This window comes from Rattus rattus, chromosome X, assembly GCF_011064425.1.
Source record: "Rattus rattus isolate New Zealand chromosome X, Rrattus_CSIRO_v1, whole genome shotgun sequence".
Taxonomy (NCBI): Eukaryota; Metazoa; Chordata; class Mammalia; order Rodentia; family Muridae; genus Rattus; species Rattus rattus.
The window spans coordinates 21,396,457-21,423,372 of record NC_046172.1 but is presented as its reverse complement, the minus strand read 5'-3'; the positions used below and the strand labels follow the sequence as shown (position 1 = coordinate 21,423,372).

General features: G+C 38.9%; 1 pseudogene; it reads right to left on the bottom strand.

The window, feature by feature from the left end:
- Nucleotides 1-11,452: 11,452 nt before the first annotated feature.
- On the bottom strand, nucleotides 11,453-26,692 carry LOC116889047 (annotated as a pseudogene).
- Nucleotides 26,693-26,916: the final 224 nt, after the last annotated feature.

The following is a 26,916-nucleotide window of genomic DNA, read 5'->3' as shown; positions in this document are numbered from 1 at the left end:
CACGTTTGTGAGGTGCAGGTGAGTATAAAATTGAATGGGCTGGCAAAGTATTTTGCTCTCTTCCTGGTACTCATTTTCTAAGGTGATGGTAAGGTGCAGGATCTATTACTGATAGAAATGTATGCAATATTGATTACTAGTTCCTATGGGTTAGGCACTTTTTTACTCTATTCATCCCCACAGAATTCTAGTTTATATGGCTTTATCCACAAGGTATCAAGGCTAATAGAGAAACAATAACTCAAAAATACATCACAGCTAAGAAATGAGAATATCAAGACTCAAAAATAAAACATCTTATTGTCCAGAGCTGCAGCCTAGAGTTACCTCATATATTTGCCGATATTTTTCTACTTAATGCATTTAGGCTAGTCATCTCTTGACTGGGGATGTAGCTAAATTGGAAGTATACTTGTCCAACAAACACAAACCTTGGGTTAGATCTCCAGAAATTCATAAAATAAATATGGAGTTGCAGTCCTACATCCCAGCACTCAGGAGATAATAGCAGAAGATTCAGAATCAAGATCACCCATGACTACATGGTAAGTTTGAAATAACTCTACATACATGGGATTCCATCTCGATGTTGATGGTGGTGGTGGTGGTGGTGGTGGTGGTGGTGGTGGTGGTGGTGGTGGTGATATTCCTAATGTTTTGTTCTATGAATGACAATAACTTATTTCAAACTGCAGTTAATCTTCCGTCATCCTTACATAATTACAATTCAAGGAGTGTGTTATCTTACAGTTTAAATGCCTCCTTCGTCCAAGTCAGGTGGATTTTAATTGCTTCATTCAGTATGCCTTTCTGCACCTGTCCTGTTCGATGTTCTCAACTTTACTTTCAATGTTCAGCTGTCCAGTGATCTCAACTTTTATTTCCCATTCCTTGAGTTGAAGGCCTCCTGTGTCTGAATTAAAACTGACTTTGCCCTAAAAGACAAAATGATGAAATACCTATTATTTTAATTGCTCAAAGGCAGTGGACACTGTGTAGGAAACATGGATCGCCCCTCTCCACACACATACACTTTAGGGCATGACAGTGATGGATAACTCAGAGCTGACTCCCACTGTAAGGATGGCCTCCAGCTGCAGATAGCCCTTTACAGATAGTTATTGAGCATATTCATCACCACTCTCAAATTCCAGTCAAATGACAGTGACGTTTTATAAAACAACCCAAAATCACAAGAGCAAGAAAAGAAAAGGTACATATTTTTGTTTTACCTCTCTATATATCTTTTACATATATATTTTGTATAGTTGTACTATCTTATATCTGGAGATATTATTTATATATTATATACTATATAGTAATATTTAAATATGACTTACATATAATATTTATGTGTTATATATATATATATTTATATAGTATTTCTTGTTCTTCTTTTAATTTAGTCTGAGAACCACATTCAGGATGGATCTTCTCTTCTCAGTTGAGCTGTAATAAAGACACATTCATAAACATACCAAGAAGCATGTCTTCTAGGTGATTCTAAATCCAGTAAAATTGGGGATGAAGATTAACCCTCACAGCAACACCACGGGATGTGTGGGAAAAGCTGCAATGAGTTGGGTGAGGGTCTATTTGAGATGTAGTCATAGAATAATGAATTCAAAGCTAGTTTAGCTATATAGGGAGATGCCCCCTCTCTCTGACACACACACACACACACACACACACACACACAGACACACACACACACACACACAAATGCACACTAACAAAAACAAAAACAAAATCTGTCAGTTGCCACATCTCCTGTCTCCCTTAGGTGACTACCCTTCTTTCAGAAACAGGAGATTTATTTTTTTTGTTGATTATGAGTGAACTCAAGGCCGAGGAACTTGCATTTAAACATAATTTTCAGAGGTAGTTCACACGCATGCAAACTTGAGAACTGTTGGACTGTGGCCTACCAGTGATAATAGAGAACCAAAGTATTATCTCTCAAACATAGGAATTAAAAAATGACACACCAAGAGTCAAGAGTCTCAGCCTTTGCAATCTACCCACCCTCTAGCAGCGAGCACGACACACAGCAGGCAGGAGAGTGGAAGAGCCTTCACTAGGGTATCCACAAAGAACAAGGGAGACGGCCCTAATACCTAGAATGAAAGGGAATACACTTTCAAATTGATAAGATGCACACAGCATGAAACAAATCAGCCCAGAGCAATGCATATCATCAAGAAATATGACATTCCTGGAGGTAACTAAACGATCCTAAAAAACTTCCAGAAAAAAATCAAAGAAATTTTCACATGAAGCTTCATTCTTCAATGTTGTTAGTCTCCAGACATTTTCCTCTCTCAAAAATTATTGAGTGTGCACGATATTGTAAAGTTTGGTTTGTATCTATCAATATAATATTTGTCGTGTTAAAATTAAAACAGAGGGCTGGAAAGAGGGATCAGTGCTTAAGAGAATTTGGTCCTCTTCCAGAGGACCAGCAAACACAGGGCAGATGACAATTTACCCCATGGCTTCAGTTCCAAGTATCTGATTTCCTCTTCTGGCCTTTACAGGAAATATGCATAAATGTGGTGCAAAGACATATATGTAGACAAGAACACTCATGCAAATACAATAAAATAATAATAAAAAATTTAAATTAAACTGAGCAACATAAAATGATTTATACATATTAATCTGTTTATACAATATGTATACACACTAATGAAACAGGCAAATAAAGCAGAATGCATATTAGGCAAATGAGTTTGATTTGTATATATTGGCAAAAGCCTTTAATATAGATATTAACTAGGTTCTTATATTTGCTTCTGTTGGGATCTACTTTTTCCTTTTGGTTGAAGTAGATGAAGTAAATTCTATGTCACATACATATGTAAATTGAAGAGGAAGAAGACTATAGATTTTTTCCGTTATCTGTTGATATTTTCTTAGATATGGCACCAAGACATTACTAGTGGGGAATGATTGGTGTTATAAAATAAAGTCAAAGCAAGAAGGTTCTATTCTGCCACTGGCTTTTCTGGGCAAGCTCATGCACACCTGTAGCCCTAGCACTTGAGATGCAGAGGCCTTTTGCTTCTTGTAATCCTTTTGATTACAAGTTAAATGTCAGATGGACCTGCAGTGATCAGACCTTATCACAAAACAACAATAACAACATAGACAGTAGGGAATTTTGCATTTGAATGGATCTTTTGTGCATGCATAACTTTGAAACATCATAAATGAGTTATTTGAGAAATATTTTCCACTTAATTATACAGCTATTCAAAATTGACATATTCCATTATGTAATATTCTCCAAAACGAATCACTTTTAATATTATGAACACTAGTCTCAGTTTTTTAATGTCTTAAAGTCTTAGGAAGCCAACAAGTTCACAGTGGTAAATCTAAGTTTCCAAAATGATAACTTTTAGATGAAAGCTTGAATTATATCATTGGAAATAGATACTGCTGGTTGATTTTTCCTTATACTGACAGTCTCACTTTGTTCCTATAGAAGAGAATGCCTGCTAGACACATCAAAGAAAAAAATCTAGTTATCAGTCACTCTTTCAAGTAAAATTATTGTTCCCTCACCAAGGCAATTCATTCAGTTCACAGTTCAGAACCTCACAAGTCCTATTATCTTGAGACAACTATAAGGGTTTACAGCGTAATTCTCAAATCATCATACACACTGTACAAATATGTGTATTCGAAAACTAAAAATTTAATAAAATTAATCACATGGCTACATATTCAATGACATTAATCAATGAAAGTGGTTTACCTTGTTTCTGCAAATGAAACGGGTATGAAGATAAAAAAGATGTTAAGTATTGTTTTTTTTTTTTTCCTTTTTTTTTCTTTCTGGTTTACAGATGTTAAGTATTGTACTGTGGTATAGTACATTAGCTTGTGCCAAAGAGTAGTTTTCTCTTCCATTTATTTGCACCATTAGTGCAATAACATCACAAAGGAAACACAGTTACTTTTATTATGTTTAAAGCATTGCTGGTCCCCGGCAAGGATCGTTGACTCTCATGAAAATCCTATAAGGATGCCTACTATCTCACAACTTGACTTAAAAAAACGTAAGTGTGGGGAACATGTATAATGAAAAAGGGGAGAAATTAGGGTTGAAGGATTGGGCAAGGATAAGGTGACTGAGAACAGAAAGGAATAATGGTTAAAGATGGTGGTTTGAATGAGTGCTGACCACCATAGGCTCGGGGATTTGAACACTTGGCCCTAGCTGGTAGTGCTGTTTGGGAATGTTATAGAGTCTTAAGGAGGTACAGCCTTGCTGGAGGAGGTACCTCACAAGGAACAAGCAATGAGTATTTATAGTTTCACCCAATTTGCAGTCTTTTCTCTCAGCTTCATGTTTGTGGCTGAATATATGATCTCTCGGCTTCTTGGTCTTGATGCTATATGTGCAGTGTGCTGTCATGCTTTCCACCATGATGAACCCTTTTTAATTTTTGTGTGATTATAGTATACTTAGAGCATTTTCCATTCTTCCCTTCCCTCCATCTGAATACTTCTGTATTCTCTTCTTTTTCATTTTAAATTCATTGTGTCTTTCTCATTAATTTCTGTATAGTTATTTCTAAATATATAAAGAAAATCTGATCAGTATTGATACTGTTACATGTATGCATCTGTTCTCAAGATTAACCATTTGGTATTGGATAGCCAATTGCTTTTCCTGAGGAAGGCTGTTTCTCTTGCTCCCAGCATTCTTTGGTTGCCTGTAGTTCTCTACCTAGCCCCCTGGGCCGCCCCATTAGCATGTCTACTGGTGTCAACCTTGTCCAGGCCATGTTTTTGCAGCTGTGCTTATAAGGCTCCATGGGTGTAGCTTCCTTGTCATTTCTAGGCGATGCAGTCTCATATCAGATGTCCTGCTCTAGCTCTAGAATCTCTCTACCTGTCTTCTGCAATACTCTCTGAGTCTTAGGTGCAAGGATTTGTGGTGCATATAGATGTGTTGACGCTGGAACTGGATTCTACAACTCTATATTTTTATCAGTCGTAATTTTCTAGAATGATCACCTTCTATTACAAAGAAGACTCTCTTTGACTAGAGGTAAGGACCACATGTCCTTATCCATGGATATAAGGACAAATATTTAGAACGTTGTTAGGGATTATGCTGATTTAGTAAAAGGGTATTTGTAAGTTCCCTTCAAAGTCCATGACTTCTATCTAGGCTAGATATGCTGTACCAGGCATAATTTGCCTTTTGTTGAGTAGGTCTTAAGTCCAATTAGAGAACTACTATCTACCCAAGGTACACATGCCACTTCTCCACCATTAGGGTTGTCATGCTGTTCTGGTCATTATTGCAGTTCATAGGTGTCATAGCTGGGTAGGACTATTGGACACCATCTCCCCTTTGGAAGTTTGTGTGGTGCCTTCTGGGGCCAAGAAAACTAGTGCCCATGATGGATTTTTTACTCTTCTAGAGCTTCAAGCCAAAATAGACTGTCTCTTCCTTAAGTCGCCTTTGGTCACAGTGTTTTATCACCACAAAGGAACAGTGACTGTTACAGTGGGTTAACCAAAACTAAGGATGTATGAAAAAGGCTTACGGAAATCTAATAGTTTATAAACTAATTTCAATACAACTTTTTGATAAAGGAGTTTCAACAGAATTACTTTGCATAGGTATACAAAGCCAGACCCATTAGACACAGATTATTACATAAAAAATAATCACAGTATAGGATGTAATAATTCTTACATGCTGTTGGTCTGAGATGCCCCAGAGTTTCCAAAAACAACAGAGGCTCTTGGTATTGCTCTACATGATAAGACCTTATTGTCGAAGACACCAAAACTTTGGTTGTAGGAAATCTCAAATGGACTGGGAAATTTACTTCCTGATGGATAACTTTCATACTACTAAAAGATGTTTTGCAGGCTGCAGGGAGAGACAAAGCAATAATGGTCTAACAGAGTGCTGGACCCTGCATGCTATAAATATGGATCTGCCAGGGAAGATGTCCCTACTGGTGTGATTTTGGTGCGGCTACCATGGGGTAACTACTTTCTGACTAGATTTGAGACCATCTCCACAGAAAGGGATTCCGTGTCTCATACGGTAATGCCAGTCAAAAACTCATGTCCTAACGTAGAACCTATTATCTATATCTATATCTGTATCTGTATCTGTATCTACATCTACATCTACATCTATATCTTTCTATATCTATATATATACGTATGCTAAATGATCATGCTATCAAACTGTCTTCTAAATAATTATGCTTATACTCCTAGACGTGGGCTTCTCTCAACCTTGGTTAAAGGGGCTTCTTTTTTCAGTAGGCATCAGTCAACAGAGAGATGCGTACACAACTGGTCACAGTACTAAGAATAAGGGACTCAGCCCTAAATGTAATATCTATATTAACTCCACCACCAAGACTTAGGGAACAGTATAGAAAAAAAGGCGGAAAAAAAATGAAAGAACCAAAAGAGGCAGGGCAGTGCTATGAAGGTTGTCTTCCGGAAATGACATGGCTCTCACAACCTTAAATTCAGATGTGCATCTCACAAGACCCATATGACACCAAGACTTTCAAAATCTGCATAAAGATGGGATGCTATCCAGGCTCCACCCTTTACTGAAGAGTTATTCGCAGTGGATAGTTGCTGGGAGACAGAGAGAGAACCATTGTTTTAGAGGATGAATAGGTTTATCATGCTTCTGTAGACGGCCCCACATCCATGCTTATATGGGCAGCACTAACTAGACTTACTGTGTTAGCAAAAAATAAATTACATGAAGTTGAAAGAAGACATTTAGAGGACTATGAAAGAAAACATAGAGTAGTTGTGATCATATTTCACTGCATATATGTGTGAAATTCTCAAATATAAAGAAACTTTTTAAATGCTTTTAAAATAGTTGCAAAGGTGGTACAGAGAATTACTGTGTATCTTTTCCACAGATTCCTATAATGCTAACATTCTACTTAACTACTGCAAAATTATCCAAACTAGGAAGTTAGCATTCATGCACCAGTATACACAAGATTTATTTTAGTTTCATCTATATTGGAACTAATGTATCTTAGTTGTTTTTTTGTTGCTGTGGGAAAAAACACTGGTCAAAAACAACTTATGAAAGAAAAATGTTTATTTGGGCTCACAATTCCAGCTTTCGGATAGATAATAGCCTTCCATGGTGAAGTAGCATAGCAGCAGACAACCATGTTGTTAGAAATGGCAGTAGGCATTGATAAGTAACAATAGCCCAAATGTGAATTACCTAGATGCCTAGAACAAATGAAACTCAAGGCGGATGATCAAAATGTGAATGCAGATGGCTCCTGAGACACACAGCCAGAATACAGCAAGCAAATACAGAGGCGTATGCCAGCAGGGAAACCACTGAACTGAGAACAGGACCCCGTTGAAGAATCAGAGAAAAACTGGAAGAGCTTGAAGAACAAAGGACTATATGTACAGCAATGCCAGCAACCAGAGCTTCCAGGGACTAAGCCACTACCCAAAGACTATACATGGACTGACCCTGGACTCTGACCTCGCTTAGATAGCAATGAATATCCTAGTAAGATCACCAGTGGAAGGGGAAGCCCTGGGTCCTAGACTGAACCCCAATGTGAACTAGACTGTTGGAGGGCAGCAATGGGGGAGGGTTGGGAGGAACACCATAAGGGAAGGGGGAGGGAGGGATGTTTTGCCGGAAGCAGGGAAAGGAATAACACTCGAAAATGTATATAAGAAATACTCAAGTTAATAATAATATAAAAAAAATGTAAAAAAAAAAAAAAAAAAAAAAGAAAGAAAAGAAATGGCAGTAGGAGCAAGAGCTGACAGATCACATTTTTACAGCAAGCATAAAACAGAGAGTCAGCTCGTGACTGGCTGAGGCTATCTACTTGGAAGACTCACCCCTGGTAACATACTTCCCCAACCAGGCAGCATCTCCTATCCCTCCCCAATCAACAATACCAACTGGGGACCACTAATTCAAATATCTGAGTCTATGGATGACATTTCTCATTCAAAGTACCACATGATATAACTCTCTATGCCCAGTTGCAATCCAGGATAGATACTGTGTTCAGTTATCATGATGATTTACTCTCTTTCATGTGGAGTTAGTTCCTTAGTATTTGTTTTATAAGATTAATGATGCTTTTCAGTGCCTAGCATTAAACCCAGGGTCTTGAGCATACTAAGAAAGTTTTCTACTACTGAACCACATTCCCAGCCCTAGCTTTGATGCTTTGGAAGAGCACTGGTCAGTTCCTCCATGCACAGCCCCTCAAGCTGTCTTGTGATTTAATTGAAATTGTGAATTTCTGAGTACAGTGACACCAAAGTAAAGTGCCCTTTTCATTGCCTTATATCAGGGCACATGGCATCAATGGTTTAATTCAGGCGATATTAGCCTTGTCCGCTTGGTTAAAGTACTACCTGCTGAGGTGCTCTTCTGCGATATTACAGCCCCCTTTCAACATTCTGTTCAATAGAAACAAGTGGCTAAAAGACTATACCACATTCAAGAGGGAGTGAAGAGTTAAACTTTACTTCCCCTGGCATATCAATGACTTTTTGAATCGGTAGGAATGATGAACACTTAGGACTGAGCAGAGATGATGCCAAGCTTGAAGACCACTAACTTCACAGGAGACTTTATCTCAAAGAAACAAATAAACAACACACACCAGAATGAATAGACGTGTATTAAAATAAAGGCAACAATTGGTAAAGGTTTGTTTTAACAGTATACAATCTAGTATACAATAAAATGGTTTATTACAAAAATATTATACATGTATACCATAGACTTTTTTCTTTTTTGATATAATTTTATTGGATATTTTATGTATTCATTTTAAATCTTATCCCCTTTCCTGCTTCTATGAGGATGCTCCCCATCCCACCCATCCACTCCCACCTCAACATCCTGGCATTCCCATACCTTGGGGAAACAAGCCGGCACAGGACCAAGGGATTTTCCTCCTATTGACGCCAGACAGTGCCATTCTCTGCAACACATGCAGCTGGAGCCATGGAACTGTCCACCTATGTGTACTCTTTGGTTGGTCATTTAGTCCCTGGGAGCTCTGTGGTGTCTGGTTGGTTGATATTGTTGCTCCTCCTATGGGGTTGCAAAAACCCTTCAGCTCCTTCAGTCCTTTCTCTATCTCCTCCATTGGGGTCCCTGTGTTTAGTCTGATGGTTAGCTGTAATCATCTTAATCTGTATCAGTAAGGCTCTTTACCAATCCTACATCTGATAGAGGGCTAATATCTGATATATACAAATAACTCAAGAAGTTAAGACTCCAGAGAACCAAATAACCCTATTAAAAATGGGTACAGAACTAAACAAAAATTCTCAACTGAGAAATATCGAGTGGCTGAGAAGCACCTAAAGAAATGTTCAACCTCCTTAGTCATCAGGGAAATGCAAATGAAAACAACCCTGAGATTCCACCTCACACAGTCAGAATGGCTAAGATACAGGGACAAAGTGTAGAGCAGTGACTGAAGGAAGGCACAGACTGGGTCACCCAGAGACTGCCCTACCTTGGGATCCATCCCATCTGCAGCCACCAACCCCAGTCACTATTGCTGATGCCAAGAAGTGCTTGCTGACAGGAGCCTGATATGGATGTCTCCTGAGAGGCTCTGCCAGTCTCTGCGTGTTTTAATTTACATTCTATAAATGAAGAAAGAAACTCTGACTGTGAAGGAAGAAACCGAGACTGACTTATTTCTTTTGATGATCACCAGCAGCCCCATCCATTCTTTTTTATGCATGAATAAAGCTTTGATGTGTAAATAATAGCAGATTTTCATTTGATAATTCTTTTTGGAAAGACATTTGGGGTTAGTAAATGTGCTATTTTCCCCTAATGTGAAGTGAGATCATATTATTTGGAGGAAGCAGTTGACTATTTTAAAACATTAGACTACTATACATGCAGGTCTCTTGTATTGTTCATCCTGTTCTGGTATTTTATAAGCTTCTTGAATCTATTATATTCTAACAATCAGTAGTCTTTGAAAATTATAGAGGGTTGTTTCTTTCCTTTTGGAGAGTGACTTAAGATGCAGGAGATGGCTTTGTATTCCAGGCTGGCCTGGTAGTCATATGAAGCCCAAATTTGCCTTAAATTCACAACTTAAATGCACAATATGAACTCACTATCTTTTGACTTGGCATTCCAAATGTTACAATTATAAATACGTATGTGCCACGACTCGTGGTATAAGCTATTTCTACAAGTATTTGATCTACTATGTTCTCTGTTTTCCTCTCGATACTCCAGTTTAACATCCCAGTCAAGGCCATTGACAAAAACTGTGCTTATTTCTTCTGTGGTTTTTGTTTTCTTAGCATTTCCATTTTATTATTTTTATTATTTCTCTTTATTATTATGTTTCTTCGGGAATGTTTTCTGTTTTCATTACATATAATTATAAAAACTTTACATCTCTTTTTTTTTTTACCATGTGAACCACATCTGAATCTGGTACCGGTGATTATTTTGTGTCTTGGGAGGGTATTTATTTATACCAATTTTGATATCATGTCAGGCTTCCTTTCTATGCTGGCATCTAGTCACATGTATAAGAGCAATAACTACCAAGGTATATATTTTTACATTTGGAAATGAGCATGAATTTCGTTCTAAGCTGTTAGCATAAGTCTGTGTTAATCTTGTCATGGTGTGAGGATGTTGTTGTTGTTGTTGTTGTTGTTGTTGTTGTACTTGTACTTGCTGTTCCTACAGTAACCCTTTGTCAGACACAGATTTTCAATTGTTGTGTCGATATCTACTCTTTAGAGTATGGGTTGTTTGCTTAGGGTTAATTTTTGAATGTTTTCTGTTTTCATTTTACCACAGAGAGACTATATCTCTAGCATCTCTCCAGCTCTATTCTATTGTTTTAATGTGATACGTATCACACTGTGGTAAAGACCATGGAATAGTAGCATTATCTGATGATGTGTTCAGCCACATTCTTAGAAAGGTATTTTATCTCTGAGTCTTGGAGCAAGGCTTTAAAAAATGTTATTGCCTCTGTAGATTTGGTCTAATGAGTATGACTGCCTTCCTTTTAGAGGCCAGGGATGCTCCTTTGATTTGCTATCTCCCCCAGGTGCAGCCCTAAAATGAGACTTTTTTTTTCTTTTCTGTTCTACCCATATAGATATAGGCTTTTGTCGCATAGAAGAAGTGGAAAATATGTTGTAGATTGGATAGATTTTGAATAGTCACTGTTGTTCCCCTCCTCCTTTAGCTAGCAGCATGATAGAAGGTCTAACACAATTCTATATTAACTTTCCTATACATTCTTAGTGAGATGTATAAAAATTATACAAAAGGATATCTTATGACTAGGCTACACCTGGCCTTTAGTAATTTACTGAAAGCATTTAGCTGAATCCCCATTCCAATTTACATGGAATGCAGCAGGATCTGCCTCAAATTAGCATATGTTCATGTCTTATAACTCCCCAAATGACCCTGAGTATTCTAAAATTTTCAGTTATATGGTTGCCGTAGTACCTCAGTTTTCTAAAGGTTCAACATAAATTAATAATTTGCAGTTACGTTTGCCTTATAAAATTGGACAGATTAGACCCTACAGTGCTGTGCATCTTTTTTTTTTTCAATTTCACTTCATTTTTATTGTCTTCCATGACATGTAGGTGGAGGTTTTAATCTCCCTCTGCTGTTTCACTGAAAACTGTGAGTGTGGCTCTGAGGTTACAACATGGCACTTAGTGGCTTGAGAGATACAAGCTTTCTGAATATGGCATGCAGATCTAGAGAAACTTTGGTTTAAGCTTCAGGAGGTGTGTGAGAATCCTGGTTATATAGGCCATTCGATGAGTAGGGACTTAACACAAATACTTCCTAAACTCATTTCAAACACGTGATCAAAATAGACTCAAATTACCCAAGCTCCTTCTTTGCTACTTAGGCCAACAGCTCCCCATTTGCTTATTGGTTTATTTGCAACTCTTATTTGGACCAATATTGTCCATTTTCTAGAAAATGCCATCGTGCTGAGTCCCATGCGGCATGTGGAAATCTGGATACTACAGGCTGTGCTTGTGGCTACAAGGAATCCTCGCTGTAGTACAAAACACTGCTGGAGACCTTCTCTTCAGATCCTCACAGACCAGGATTTATAGTTTTCTGGTATTCCAGTGACACACGGGGTGGTGAACTGGTCCACACAAGTGTTTCGGATCTTTTCCGGAGTGGTAGGGCTGTCTAGCTGGAATAGTTGTTTTGTATTATTATCTCCGTGCTGAGCTCGAGCTGCGCGAATGGCGTTTTGATGGCAAAGGAGATAGAAGAAGCCAGGAAAAGAGGAGGCTCCCAACAGTCCCGGAGTAGTGATACTCTGAACTCAATGGGGATGCTGCCGAACGCAGGGATCTTGTAGGTACTGGGGCCACGAGTGTGCAGGTTCCCTTCAGGGGAGTAGTGCAGCTCCTCCATAGTGAAGAGACCAAGGCCCTGAACAAATGCCCCTTCTACTTGTCCAATATCAATGGCAGGATTCAAGCTGGGTCCAACATCCATGGCGATATCTGTCTGGAGATTCTTATGATCCCTGTTAAGCAGTCAATTTCTACTTCAGGCAAGCCACCCCATATAACTGAAAATAGTGGAAGGATTCCCAGGTTTGTCTCAAAGCTGCAGCCAAGGGTGGGTGTCCTGGAAGAGAAAAGAGAAAAATGAGTTCTGTGCTTCTTTAAACCAAAGCTAGAAGTCCCTATTGAGGATTTAAACATAATAATATAAATTTATTTATATTTGGAGCTTGCTTTGTCTTCAAATAGAGATGAATTGCAGATGTCTGAGAATATAGCAAGTGGAAAAATAAAGAAATCTGATATGATACTGTTGCATTTTTTCAAACAAAACATGGCAGTTTGGCTTCCTTTTGCTGTTATTCTGTTACTTGTTTTGTTGGTGTTTAGAGTATCATCTGTGGCACAATAGAAAAGGGAGGTGTGATAATTAGATAGAGGTAAAACACAGTAGTCATATCAGTAATCTGGGTAGGGAAAATTTAACATGAATAATTGTCATAACTGAATTATCCACTAAAGAAGTGAAATATTTCTAAAAGAATAACAAATTGGGGAAACAGCCACTATCTCTAGGGCTGAAGAGAAAAGTCACAGAAGGAAAACTTGGAAGTGAGCATATCACAAGAGATGAGATTCAGACCTTGTTGGGAAATTGTGGATATATCCCAATGGAGGGTGGCACAGATGTGAAATAGCAAGCAAAAAGCCATTGTGTATTGTCAGAGGAACAGTCTGACACTGTCTGCTGTGGCATTGGCAAATTTACTACATCTTATATCTGTGGTAAGTTCTAAGCAAATACTATTATCCTTCGGTTCAGCTACTCTATTGCAACTATTTGCTCAAAGAAATGAAAACATATTTACAAAGACTCAGGAAGGAACATTCTGAGATGATGGAAATGCTCTCTATCTTGATCACAAATGCTTCCCACTATTTGCTCAAGCTTATATTCTTAAAGTTTCTGAAAACTCACCCCACCTAATATTTCCATTTCAAGCAATGTTGCTGGAAAGGGGAAGGTCTTCATATAAGAAAAGATAAGAAAATATAAAGGTATAAAATGTTTGTTTAGGTTTATTTATTTCAAGAGAAATATAACAGAATTAGTCAGTAGTGCTGAAGGCCTGCATGATTAGAATGTTTCATAATAGGTTGCTGTGGGGTTTTGCCTGCAAGTGTTAGCTTATTTAATATGAAGGCATAATAAAATGAACATTGTCTGTGGCCAAGCTTAGGCTTTATCTAGGGGAGTGGGATTAAAAGAGAATAACAAAGGATTGAAATATGGGTTTCTCTTCCTGGTGCGACTTAATGCAATTTCAGTCATCTGGTGGCTCAACTGAAATTGAATGTTCAGAGACAGCATCACAAACATTGTGTTTTAATTGGTGTTGGTGTGTCATACATACCTTGCAAAAGGATCTTATGGGTGTTGTCAGGAAGAAAATAAAACCAGGAAAACAACAACTGAGCAGGTGGCCTTGCTCCAAACAAGAACCGAGCAGCTCCATACAAGAGTGAAGACTAGAGTTCAGACCTCTAGCTTCTAGCATTCATGCAAGATGCAAAGGGTGTACGGTGGCCTCTGATTCTAACACTTAGGAGACAGACACAGATCATCTCTATAGCAAATGACCTATACAGAATAGCCACATAGACAAGTTCTGGATTCAAGTGAAACTCTTGGCCTCAAAATAAAAAGTGGAGAGCAAATGGGAGAAGACACTCAATGTCAACCTTGGGCTCCCACATACATGTGAAATTTGTGTACATGCACCTACACATGTGTGCCACAAGCAACAATCCAACACTCACATGCAAATACACACACCCACAGACATCCACATATATACACATACACACACAACCAAACAGACATATATATGCAAAAAGGAAAACAGTTGAAGGCAGTCCTCAATACACAGCTCATATTATATTCTCTAATGCCCCATTGGCCAGAGAAAGTCACATAACCTTTCTACTGTCTATAAAGTATGGTTGTGGGAAATACACAAGGGCATGGGCAGAGTAGTGGTGGTGCACTTAGGGCCATTAATGTCACAATCAACTGTAGGACAGTTGAGGCAGTGCTATCTTCTACAGCCAATAAAAGGCAGCAAAACCAAACAGTAAAGTGAGCAGCCGTACTTCTGGATTGGGGGGGGGCGGGTGTCAGAGGAGACACTGCATCATTTTCCTAAGAACATTATAACCCAGTCCAGGATGCATTTTTCTCAATGTCAGGAAATTCTAAAGACAACCAATTTGAAAAATATGTGTGTCACAGAACATTTTTGGAAGAAAAGTCTTACTAGGAAATGACAGTGTTTCGTAGTTTCTAAAATGCGTTAACTTGAACCTTCTGCTTTGAATGAGTAAATTTGTAGACAGGAGAATGAACCATATGACCTTTAATGTTCTTTTTCAGTGCTGAGATTTTGTGATAAACCACTTAGTAATAAGTCTATTACAGCTCATTCTCTCCTGGCTGAGAAAATACCCTTTTTCTTACAAGCACATACACATACGCCTCTGCACAAAGCGTAGCTCTGAGACAAATGACAGTTCTGTTTCATAATATTTGTCTTCTGACAGAAGAGGACCAGCTCTTGAGTTATTGCCTCATTAGGGAAAATAAAATCATTGACAACTCCCAGCATTGTGGGAATGAAAATATTGCAACTTTCCTTTGCAAGGGTTATTTTTGACTTTCATTTTTCTTTGAGCATCAGAAACTTGTTTTCTGGCTTTTTCTATTTTGTTTTTCCGGTGCTGGAGATCAAATATAGTGTCTCATGAGTGCTAAGCAAGCACTCTACTACTGAGCTGTACTCCCAGACCAAGAAATTTAAATTTCCTAACTCCTGCTTCTAACTATGTTGAAAGACAATAGAAACAAATGCTAAAGGTTGAATGTGGGAAAATTGCAGGCATGGGCAAAGACAAACAAACGATGTAAGCTTATCTTTCACTGTGATCAAATAGAAAAACATAAATAATTTTCACTGTCCTCTATAGAATTTTTCCTAAAGAAAATTTTTTATTCCATGAAACATCATGAAAAGACAGTTTTGCTAACTCAAAATTAAATCCCTGTATATTTCTGTTTGCTTTGCCTGCACAGCAAAGCTTATGGACAATTTAATTGCCTGAGTGCCAAAAGGTTATAGATCAGTCACTTGGGCTGCCATTCATGTCACACTGCAAGCCTGGGAGTAGTGACAGAGGCTTGTGATCTTTTTTTTTCCACAAAAGCAAAATGGCTTATTGTTATATTTGGAAGAAAAACGGAGTGAAAAGAAAATGCTATTGAGCTTACTCAGTGAGCAACATCATTTATATGTGACAGTAGCACATTTTCAATAATGAGGCCAGCAGGGAAAAGATAGAGCAGGAAGGATGCTGCAATGAAAGCTCTGCTCTGTGAGCCAGCTCAGCTGTTTGAAGTGGACCCCAAAGTCCACAGGGAAAGAATTGGGAAGGCTTTTAAACCCAATGTGTAACACATTTGCTTTAAGGAATGGAAGTGTTTGCCAAGCCCACCCACCGACTTCATCTCATGCCTATGTCAAGGATATACACAGGTGAATTCTTCAGGAACTGAACTTGGTTTTTCAGTGATTGTTTTATTTTACATCACCCTTCCATAAAGGGAAGTTTTACTATTGTAAGACATTCATAGCAGAAAAAGTTATGTGAGATTTCATGTGAGATTTGACCCCCAAATGGTGACGTTATATAATTCTTGCAAGCAATTAGTTCGTGATGGCTTCAGTATTTTACATTTGTGGACAAGAATACATGATTAAATGAATATTTCCAGTCCTGAACTATTAGGTGAGGATTTGAAGGAAAGGAAAATAGTATGACATCAACCTCTAAAAATATTAAACCCAGATATTACTATAATACTATTAACTAAATTTCTTGTATATGTATTATGTAAATTTCTTATGTAGGTAAACACACACAATGTGTGCGTGTTTAAACAAAAGCATGGTGGTGCGTGTTTTGCAATCGCAGACTTTAGAATCCTGAAACAGAAGGATCAAAGTTCAAAAGCAAACTAGGGTCTTCATAGTGAATTTAAATCAATTTTGTTTCTAGTGAGAACCTGCAAAAAACAATTTGAAGAATATTTACACATAACCAAAGCGGGTGACCAACACAGTTCTTATAAATAAAGCAGATAAACTCACTAACACACTGATGACTTTCAAAATCAAATTATGTCTTTAAAATCAATAATTAAAATTATGTTTTTTGAAACTAAAAAAATTGTTTGTGACATAGACAAAAAGAAAGGAAGGAAGGAAGGAAGAAAGGCAAAAGGGAAGGAAGGAAAAGAGAAAGGAAGGAAGGAAGATGACCTTCAGGACACCTGTAATCCAGGTACTCCATATAAGCAAGAGGATCGTGTGTTCAAATTCAGCCTAGGGCAGAGAGACCCAGGCTAAGAACAAGCAACAAAAAGATAAGATCTTTCTTGTTCGAAGTTACATCAGTGAATGGATCAAATGCTTATTTGGGACGCTGAGGCAGAAATTCAAGTTCACGGATAGATTAGGCTACATAATAAGACCGTGTCTCAAAAGAGAAGGATACAGCGATTGAAAACAGCATGCTGATGAAAGCCTTCTCTTAAAGTACTAAATTAAAAGGAATGACAATTTAAGAATTGGTAAAAACATCTTATATCTATCTAGAGTGAGAAGGTTAAAGTTTGTGTTCTCTAGCGAGTAAACAGTAATTTGTGGCACTTCTGTGTGTCCTCTGAACCTGACATTTACATGTGTCCTATGAGTACCAAATTCTCCTTTTTCCAAGTCATTTTAAAGATGAAAGCACTGATGCACTTGAAATATTAGCACAACGAAGTCTGGGAAAGGAGGCAAATATATTTATTAGTCTTGTTCAGAAATCATAACACATAGAAAAAGACTAGGCCAGGAATAAAACTCCATTAGGAAAAATACTTCTGGACACTAGCAATGGTATGCAATTTACAAGAAAGGGGTAGGAACAGGCCATCACTCAGCATATGCACTGTATAACCGTAAGGATGCATTTACATAACCATTAAAAGGAGACAACGGTGCTGGTACCTTATTTCCTGTTCTGAGAACCATGCTGTTGTCACAACCCACATAGAATTTCATTCTAGTCAAATTTCAATTGAGTACAAAATGGTTTCTCTTGAGACCTTTTTTGACAGCTTTGTTGTCAGGTAGTGACAAGGTTAGGAGTAGTTAGGTAAATCCTAACTTTGCCAGTCTGGTGAATCCTGGCTTCAACTAACACTTCATTCTAATACATATAACAGATCATCATCATCATCATCACCATCATCCCATTGCATTCCATTCCCTGACCCCAACACTGTTCAATTGCATTATTTTACTTTCCTTCTCCATATCCATCCGTTTCTAACACTTTCCTAGAATTGACGTTTCTTCTTTTAGTGTCTGTCTCCCCCTGCTGGTATGAAAACAGAATTTTGTTTCCTTTTGTTCTGCTTTGTTCACTGTGTCCTTAGCACCATGAGCTAGCATATGGTAAACAACGTCAGAACATCAATAGATACTGGATAAATTAACGAATGTGTAAGAGATCATATTTCCCGCGTGTATGACACACACAAGACTCCTCAACTTCAATTGCTAAGGACATAATGCTTGGGAAAAGGAGATCATAAATAGACAGAAGGAGGGGCCTAAAAGAAAAGGATGGTCAACATCTACCCCGTTTACCTTGGCAATGGCTGTGAGAGTAGTTGAGGAAAGTTGATTAATGGTAAGTTACATGGGTGTTTGTTTAAATGTGAGTTTGTTATAAGCTGCCTCTACTACACTACCAACTTCCGTCCTGTGACCCTATGTGCTGAACGCACAGCAAGGCTAAGAACCCAGCTCATTTACTCTCCTCTAGGTTTAAAGCTGATGAGTTATTTCTGAAACAATCTCAGATTCTGTATCTGGGATTGTATCAGCAAAGAGAATAACTTGGAAGCTAGACAAGAACCCATAACAACAGTCACTTCTGATAGATTTTCAACACCTTGTGTTTGTCTTCACAAAAAAAAAATCATTTTATTTTCTATATTCAAATTCATCATAGCCAGAAGTACCATGACTTTACCTAGATCTGGAAATCATATGTCAAAAAAGGATTCGTTATATTTCGATGTTGAACAAAATCAGCTTTGAACCTGTCTGGGCAGAAGTGACATTACGAATACATGTCCTGCTCTTCTTTCTTTCTCCATGCTATCTGTCATAGTTACTGCTATTTCTCCCTTATAATCATTATGTTGATATGCCTACTATGAGGAAATCCTTCATTCTTATGCTTTAACAAAAGAAAAAAAACACTTTTTCTGAAAATACCAACAGGAATAGGAACTTCAAAATTATTGCCAGGTCCTAGAATAAAAAGAATTCTTTCAGAATGGTCTTTTCCCATACCAATTATATTTGAAATCTATCAGCTCCCTAAAGTACATGCTCATAACAGACTTTCGACAACAGGATGGATACTGCTTTATAGTCATCCCCAGAAAGGCAATGCCTTCTAGTTGGTGAACTATCAGAGCAGACTGTGGCATGTGCTGGCGTATGCCTATAATCTCAGCACTCGGAAAGTTGATAAAGTAAGACTGCAAGTTTGAGATGAGCCTGGGTGACATTGTGAGTTCTAGGCCAACCTGGAATAGATGGATAGTAAATTGCTTTCTCAAAAAAATTAAGTTAGAAAATAATCTGTATTTATCATTGAATTTCTTAAGGAGAGTACTTTGCGTTTTTCCTTCCATTCTCCGCCCCTTTCCTTCTCTTCCTCTTCAGTCTCTTCCCCTACTCTACCCCTTCCACCTTCTCCATTCCCCCCTTTCCTTTCCCCTCCATTCCGCATCTCTGCTACATCTCCCCTCATGTTCTTCTCTTCCTCTCCAGACCGACTTTAGTTTCTCCCCTATTAGTATCAGTTGACAAGTGGGTGGAAGAGTTACGCCTCCCACACTGCTGCTGGGAGTTGAAAAACTGGCTCAGCCAATTTAAGCTAAGGTTATAGGGTTTTTTCATAATAGTTTATTAATTGTCAACTTTATACAATTTATTTTGGTTATAGTGTCTTCTGATTCCTCCTAAATGCAAATTTCCACCTCTCTCCCTCCACACCAACTTCAACACACATACAAGTTGTCCTCATATACTTCTGGGTATGAAGCCATCTACTGGACCATGGTTAACCTACTTCAAGAAAAAACATCTCTCTTTCCCCCAGCAGACAGCAGCTGTCCACATATCTTCATTTAGGGGTGGGAACTCAAAAATCCCTTCATACTCCATACCAGAATGTTGGCTTGGTTGATCTTGTACAGGTTTGTGCAGGAAACTACAATTCTTGTTCATTTATGAGTACTAGAGTTTCTTATAAAATTAGAAAATGCCTATGGAGAGTTAGGTGAAGGTCTGAAGGAGCTTTTGGTGATTGCCAACTCCATAGGAAGAAGCAACAATATCAACCAACCAAAAACCCCTCCCAAAACTTCCAGGAACTAAATCTAAAAAGTACATATGGAGCGACCCATGACTCCAGCCACATATGTAGCAGAGGACTGCCAGTGGGAGGGGAGGCCCTTGGTCCTGTGAAGACTCAATGCCCCAGCATAGTGAAATGCTAGGGTGATGAGTCAGGAGTGGATGGGTGGGTGAGGGAGCACTCTCATGGAAGCAGGGGAGGAGGGATGGAAAAGTATTTATTGAAAAGAAATAGAGACATATGTCTACAGGGAAATTTGTTTGGGGTTTAATAGAAGTTTATTCATAGCCCTATTCATAATATCACTTTATTAGAAATCTAGAAACAATGTGAATATCCACCATGGAGATGTATGTACAATGGAGAGCTACTCAGCAATAGAAAGAAGGGAAGTGCTGGTATGTGGACTAATTGGGTAAATCTCATCAGCATAAAGTTGAATGAAAGACAGTAGATGAAAGTAGCACATGTTGTGTCGGTTTTGTCTGTGTAAACTTTTCAAATACACAAAAAGTCTTCAGTGATAAAAGTTCAGAATACCCAATATACAATTCACAGACATGAGGCTCAAGAAGAAGGAAGATCAAGTGTGGATGCTTCAGTCCTTCTTAGAAGGGGGAACAAAATACTCACAGAAGGAAATACAGAGACAAAGTGTGGAGCAGACACTGAAGGAAAGGCCTTTTAAAGACTGCCCCACCTGGGGATCCATTCCACATACAGTCACTAAACCCAGACACTATTGCTGATGCCAAGAAGTGCTTGCTGACAAGTCTAATATAGCTGTCTCTCCTGAGAGGCTCTGCCAGAGCTGACAAATACAGAGATGAATGCTACAGCCAACCATTGGAACTGAGGGTCCCCAATGGAAAAGTTAGAAAGGATTGAAGGAGCTGAAGGGGTTTGCAACTATAAGAACAACAATATAACTAACCAGAGCTCCCAGGGACTAAACCACTACCCAAAGAGTACATCATGTATAGACCTATGGCTCCAGCTGCATATGTAGCAAAGGATAGTCTTGTTGGGTAGGCACCAATAGGAGGAGAATCCCTTAGTCCTGCCAAGGCTCGATGCCCCAGTGTAGGGGAATGTCAGGGTGGGGAAGTGGTAGGGAGTAGGTGGGTAGGTAAGGGAGCACCCGCATAGAAGCAGGGGGAGAGGGGTTGGGATAGCGGGTTTCGGAGGCGAAATCAGGAAAATGGGATAACATTTAAAATGTAAATAAAGAAAATATCCAATAAAAAAAGAAAAATACAATCAATATGTGTCTGGACCACTGGAATGTAAGTGATAAAAGAGATATTGGCATGCTTGAAGGAAAATAAAAGAGTTTTCTGGATGTGAAGGTATTGTTTAATATTATGGTTCTAAAGATTTTGTCTCTATTTTCCAAAAGTCACTAAACTATACACTCAATAACTATGTACACAACTATGCCTCACTAATTTGATGGAACGATTCACGGTGGTTTCTAGGCAAGAGTTTAGGAAGTGTTTTCCCCCATAATGCAAAGGTTAATATTGTATCAACCTCTCTGTATGTCATGAATATAAAATGGCAAGTTGGAAGACATGGAGTCTTTTGGTCTACCTCCTGCTGTCTTCCTCATTAAATTTACCATCCACTGAGTGCTTCAGCCTGCAAGGCAGTGTATGCTAGGTACTACTGAAGATACAGAATGAATAGTAATTCAGAATGACCACTCCCAAGTTGCTGATGACTTTTGACCTAATAGTGACTAAAAACAGGAGTTATGCACCCTAATCAGTGTAAAATAAGGAATAACTAGGCAACATAAACTCAACTTAATGTACATTTATTCAATACCTATGGATGGTATGACAAGCTATTGGACAAGCTATTGTAAACATACATCAGTAAATATGCATGTTTACTAAGCCTGCTATGAAAGATTTTTAGAGTGGGGCTTGCAGTCCCAAATGGATTATCAAGTACAGGATTAATACTCTTTCAGCATAGAGTTAGGGTGGAGTTACCTGCCTTCTCCTAAGACAAGTGACCAAGAAAGCAAGGAAGATGGGAAACCCAAGATGCTAGCTAATCAAAGGATGAGCATCTGCATGGAGACACAGTGGTGGGAATAATGAAGAACTGTTAATAGAATGGTAAGATCCTTATTCAAGGGAGTTGTCAAACCACAAGGACAATGATATTAAAATACCTCATCTTGATGGCTTCTCCCACAAAGTATTTTGTGAGCATTTTTGTTCCTGCACTTATTCTGGTTTACTGTCCTCCAAGTTGTAACTTTGTGGTATAGAGCCTCTATTTGCAACTTTAAGATCCTGTTAGTGCTATTCAGCTAATAGATAGACAAACACATAGTAATTACATGGAATATTGTATACCTTGACCCCAAAAGTGGCTTGTATCATTTCTGTTCATATTCCAACAACAGGAACTAAAATAATTCTACACCGTCTTAACCACAGCAAAGCTAAACACTAAGCAAATAAGGAACTGCAAATGCTAGCTGTTCAATAACTCAAGGTTAGACAAAAAAATATAGCATAGATGAGGGGGTAGAAAAACGATGAAAGCATCCTCCTCCTGTATAGAAAGTGCTATGCTCATGAAGAGGAATATGCACCGACCATCAACATTTGAGAGCAGGAGGGACCTTATGCTGCAAATGTAAGGCTATTCAAAAAAACAGAAAAAAAATGACACAAATGAATAATTGAAGTAATTCTGCTATAGACACAATAAAGTAGACCATATATTTTGAGAGACCCCGTCCTGGAGTTGGTGTGTTGCTTACAGTAGAAGAGGTTAGATTAAGATGATTAGATTTAATCATTGGAAGATACAGTTGTAGCATTTGACTAGGATCTCTTAATAGGTAGCTCTTAAATTATTGTTTAGACAATTTGCTTATTTGTTTATTCTTTGAAATAAAAATGAGATGTCCCACAACAGAAGAATGGATACAGAAAATATGGTTCATTTACACAATGTAATACTACTCCACTACAAGGATATCCAGAGTTTTGCAGGCAAATGTATGGAACTAGAAAATATCATCCAGAGTGAGATTACTCAGACCCAAAAGGACATGGTATGTTCTCACTAATAAGTGGATATTAGCCACACAAAAAAGTACAGAATAGTCAAGATACAGTCCACAGAACTCAAAAAGGTCAACAAGCTGAGGACACTGCAGTCCCACTTGGGAGGGAGAAGAAAGCAACCACAATGGGAGAGGAAGGGAGGGACAGGAAGAGAAAGGGGATAGGAGAGGGGAGCATGATCTGGTATTGGGTGGGGGAAAAGGACGGAAGCCCTGAGGGCCAGCAGAAAGAATGGAAACAGGTGACCTTCGGAGGAAAGAGCTGGGGAGGACCCTCTAGAATGTACCAGAGACCTGGGAAGTGAGAGACTCTCAGGACTCAAAGAGTAGGGGAACCCTAGGTGAAATGTCCTACATTGGGAAGAGGGAACTTACTGAACCCATCTGCAGCAGAAAGACAGGGCATCAAGTGAGGGATAGGGTTGCCATCTCACAGTCAAAAATCTGACCCATAATTTTTCCTGTCTGAAAGAAATGCAGGGATGGAAATGGAGAAGAGCCTGAGAAAAAGAAGGTCCAGGGACAGGCCCAAAGTGGGATCCAGCTCAAGGGGAGGTCCCAAGGCCTGAAACCATTACTGAAGCTATGGGACATTCACAAAAAGGGACCTTACCATGACTGCTCTCCAAAAGACCCAACAAGCAGCTGAGTCAGATGCAGATGTGTGCACCTGACCAATGGACAGAAGCTGCTGACCATTCTGGTTGAATTAGGGAAAAGCTGGAGGAAGCTGAGGAGGAGGGTGACCCTGTAGGAGGAGGACCAAAAGTCACAATTAACCTGGGCCCCTGAGATCTCTCAGACACTGGATCACCAACCAGGCAGCATACACCAGCTGAGATGAGGCCTCAAACACATAGACAGCAGAGGGACTGCTGGGTTGGGTTCAGTCAGAAGATGCACCAACTGGGGACCCAGGGAAGTTTAGAGGTCTGGTGGGTGCGTGGGGTGGGACATCCTTGTAGAGATGGGGTTGGGGTGGGGGAAGCAGTATGTGGAAATCTGCAGGGTGCTGAGGTGGACCCGGAGAGGAATCTGGAAAAATAAATAAATAAATAAAATAAATAAATAAATAAATAAATAAATAAATAAATAAATAAATTTATTTTTTTAAGAAAAGAAATGAGAGATATAACCATGAAAGTGAGAGACAATGGGTTCAGCCTCCATCTTAAGGAACCTGATCTATGTTAACTGACAGGTCAGTACCTAGCACCAGTTTCCAGGCTACCTGCCCCTCACACACACACTAAATGCCTGTGCCTAACACCAGTTTTCCATGTTACCCCCTAACAAAATCTGCATTTAGTACAAGTTTCCAGGTTACTCCTCAACAAATCTGCACCCCCCCTCCAGGTTACAAGCCCTCCCCTGACACCTCACTTCCTAACAACCACCAATCAGGAAGAAAAAGAAGTTAAGTTTATGGTCTGTCTCTCAGCACCAACCAGTTAAGGGCAAGGTCATAATGCTCTCATTAGATGTGCACCAGGCTAAATAACCCTTTCTTACATCTATAAATGCTTCGTTTAAACTGGGTAGCTAGAGCTCCCCTCTCCTGTTCTGCATCAGAGATCGGTGCTGGCCCAAGCTCAGCTGGAATAAAGAGACTGCAATGCAATTGTTTCAGATTTGGCCTCTAGTGGTCTTTTAGGGTTCACAAGCGTTTCCCTGGCAAAAACTAAAGTACCATAGATCTAGCAATCCTATTCTGTGTATTACCCAAAATCACTTAAAGTAGGCACTCAAACTCCGGTGTTCTAAGCAAAATTTCACAATAGACCAAGAAGGAAACAAACCATCCTTTGGTAGATTGGTAAATAAATATGGTATATACATACATCATATATATTAGCCTTAAAAGAGAATGGACTTCTGATACATGTTTCGGCAGAGGTGAACGTTGACAGTGTTATGCCGAATGAAACAAGCCAGACCAAAAGAGGAAAAAAATTACATGATTCCACTTACATGTCCTTCATAGAATAGACAAATTAATGGAAAGACAAGTATAATAGAAATTACCAGTAGTTATAAAGAGGGAGTGATAAGGGATTATTGTTTAATAATATTGTTTTATATTGTCTATACACATACACATTGTTATATATGTTATATAGACATATGTATATATAAATTGTTATATATGTATATATATATATGCTCGTGTATATATAATAAAAATGAGAAAATGAGGGACACATCTTACTCATAGAGAAATTATCTTTTAAAGGCTAATTAAATATTCCAATGAGGGGAAATCAAGTTAGCCTTTTCACAGAAATGATTATTTCAGCTTGGCATTGCATAGATTCAAGTATGCAAACTAAGAGGAAAAGAGTAGAAGACAGGCATATTCCAAGATGCAGTGAATATGGGTAGAGTCATGAAAGTGTATGGTTAGAGTATTTAAACCACGATGCTCTGACTACTTCATTGCATCTCCGGCTTTCCCCTGATGGGGGCACTGATGTTTTCCCTTTGGAACAGGGTTGGGTAACTGCTGGTTGCATTACTCTTCCCAGGCCTGGAGTACCTGGTTAAATATGAGGCAGCATGACCTTCAGTCACTGTAAATGAGAAGTATACACATGCTTCCTTTTAGAAGGACATTCATCTGCAATAATCTGTCCATAAATATACATAGGCAGACTGCGTCTCTGAAATGTTAGTAAATATGTTTCCTCCCTCTTTAATCCACTCCACACCCAAGCTCTGTCTCCCCCTGTTCAAGCAGATAGGTGAGTTTGCACAGGCAGCCTCAAGGGAGAGAGATTAGGCAGGTGACTATTTTAGATCCTTGGGAAAATGGGGCTTATTTTTTTTTCTTTTGAGTGACATGGCATTTTTTGAGAATTTAAAAAACAATAACAAAGGCTCTGAACAGTAGGAATAACGCTTGCTTACTGTTTGTATGTCATTTTACCTTTGTGTGCCATGCTCAAGCCAATTGTAAGCAACATCTAGTAGCGGATTACTATCTGCAGTTTCTGGTGCTGTGCTGAAGAGCACCTTTATCTTCCCACCTCTGATCTGCCCTGGATCAGGAACTGCTTGAGCTCCTCAGATCACAGGGGTGCATTGACCACACACAACACTCAAGCCCAGTAAGTATGTCTGTGCTTGCCTCTGAAAGAAGGAGATGGTCTGATCGTTTTTATGGCTTGTCCTGGGGGCAGAGATGAAAAGCTGAAAAAAAAAAACAGCTAAAAATGCCCTTCCTATGCCTTTCTAGTAACTGCATTAAGGAAATGAATTTAAGTGTAGGCACATATATTAAAAAAACAGACCAAACTGGTGTGATGGCCCAGTCGGTAAAGTGCTCACCGAATGAACATGAAGTCCCGAGTTTGATCTCCAACACTCACGTAAAATGCCAGGCATGGTGGTGACGTAGCACATGCCTGTAATTCCACACCTGAGGATAGAGTCGAGGATAGAGAGAGGATCTCTTGGTTCTCGCTGGCTAGTCATTCTAGCCAAATTGAAGCCTCCCAGGCTCAGTGAAAGACCTGTTTCAAAATAAGGTGGGAGACTGATTGAAGAGCACTTTCATTCTGGCCTTTCACATGCATGCACAGCGACACGTGCGCCATGCACACACAGACACACAGAATGAGGGAGAGGGAGGAAGTGAGGGATACAGGGATAGACATCAGATCATTTTCTGTCCACATAATCAAATTCAGTACCTCCAG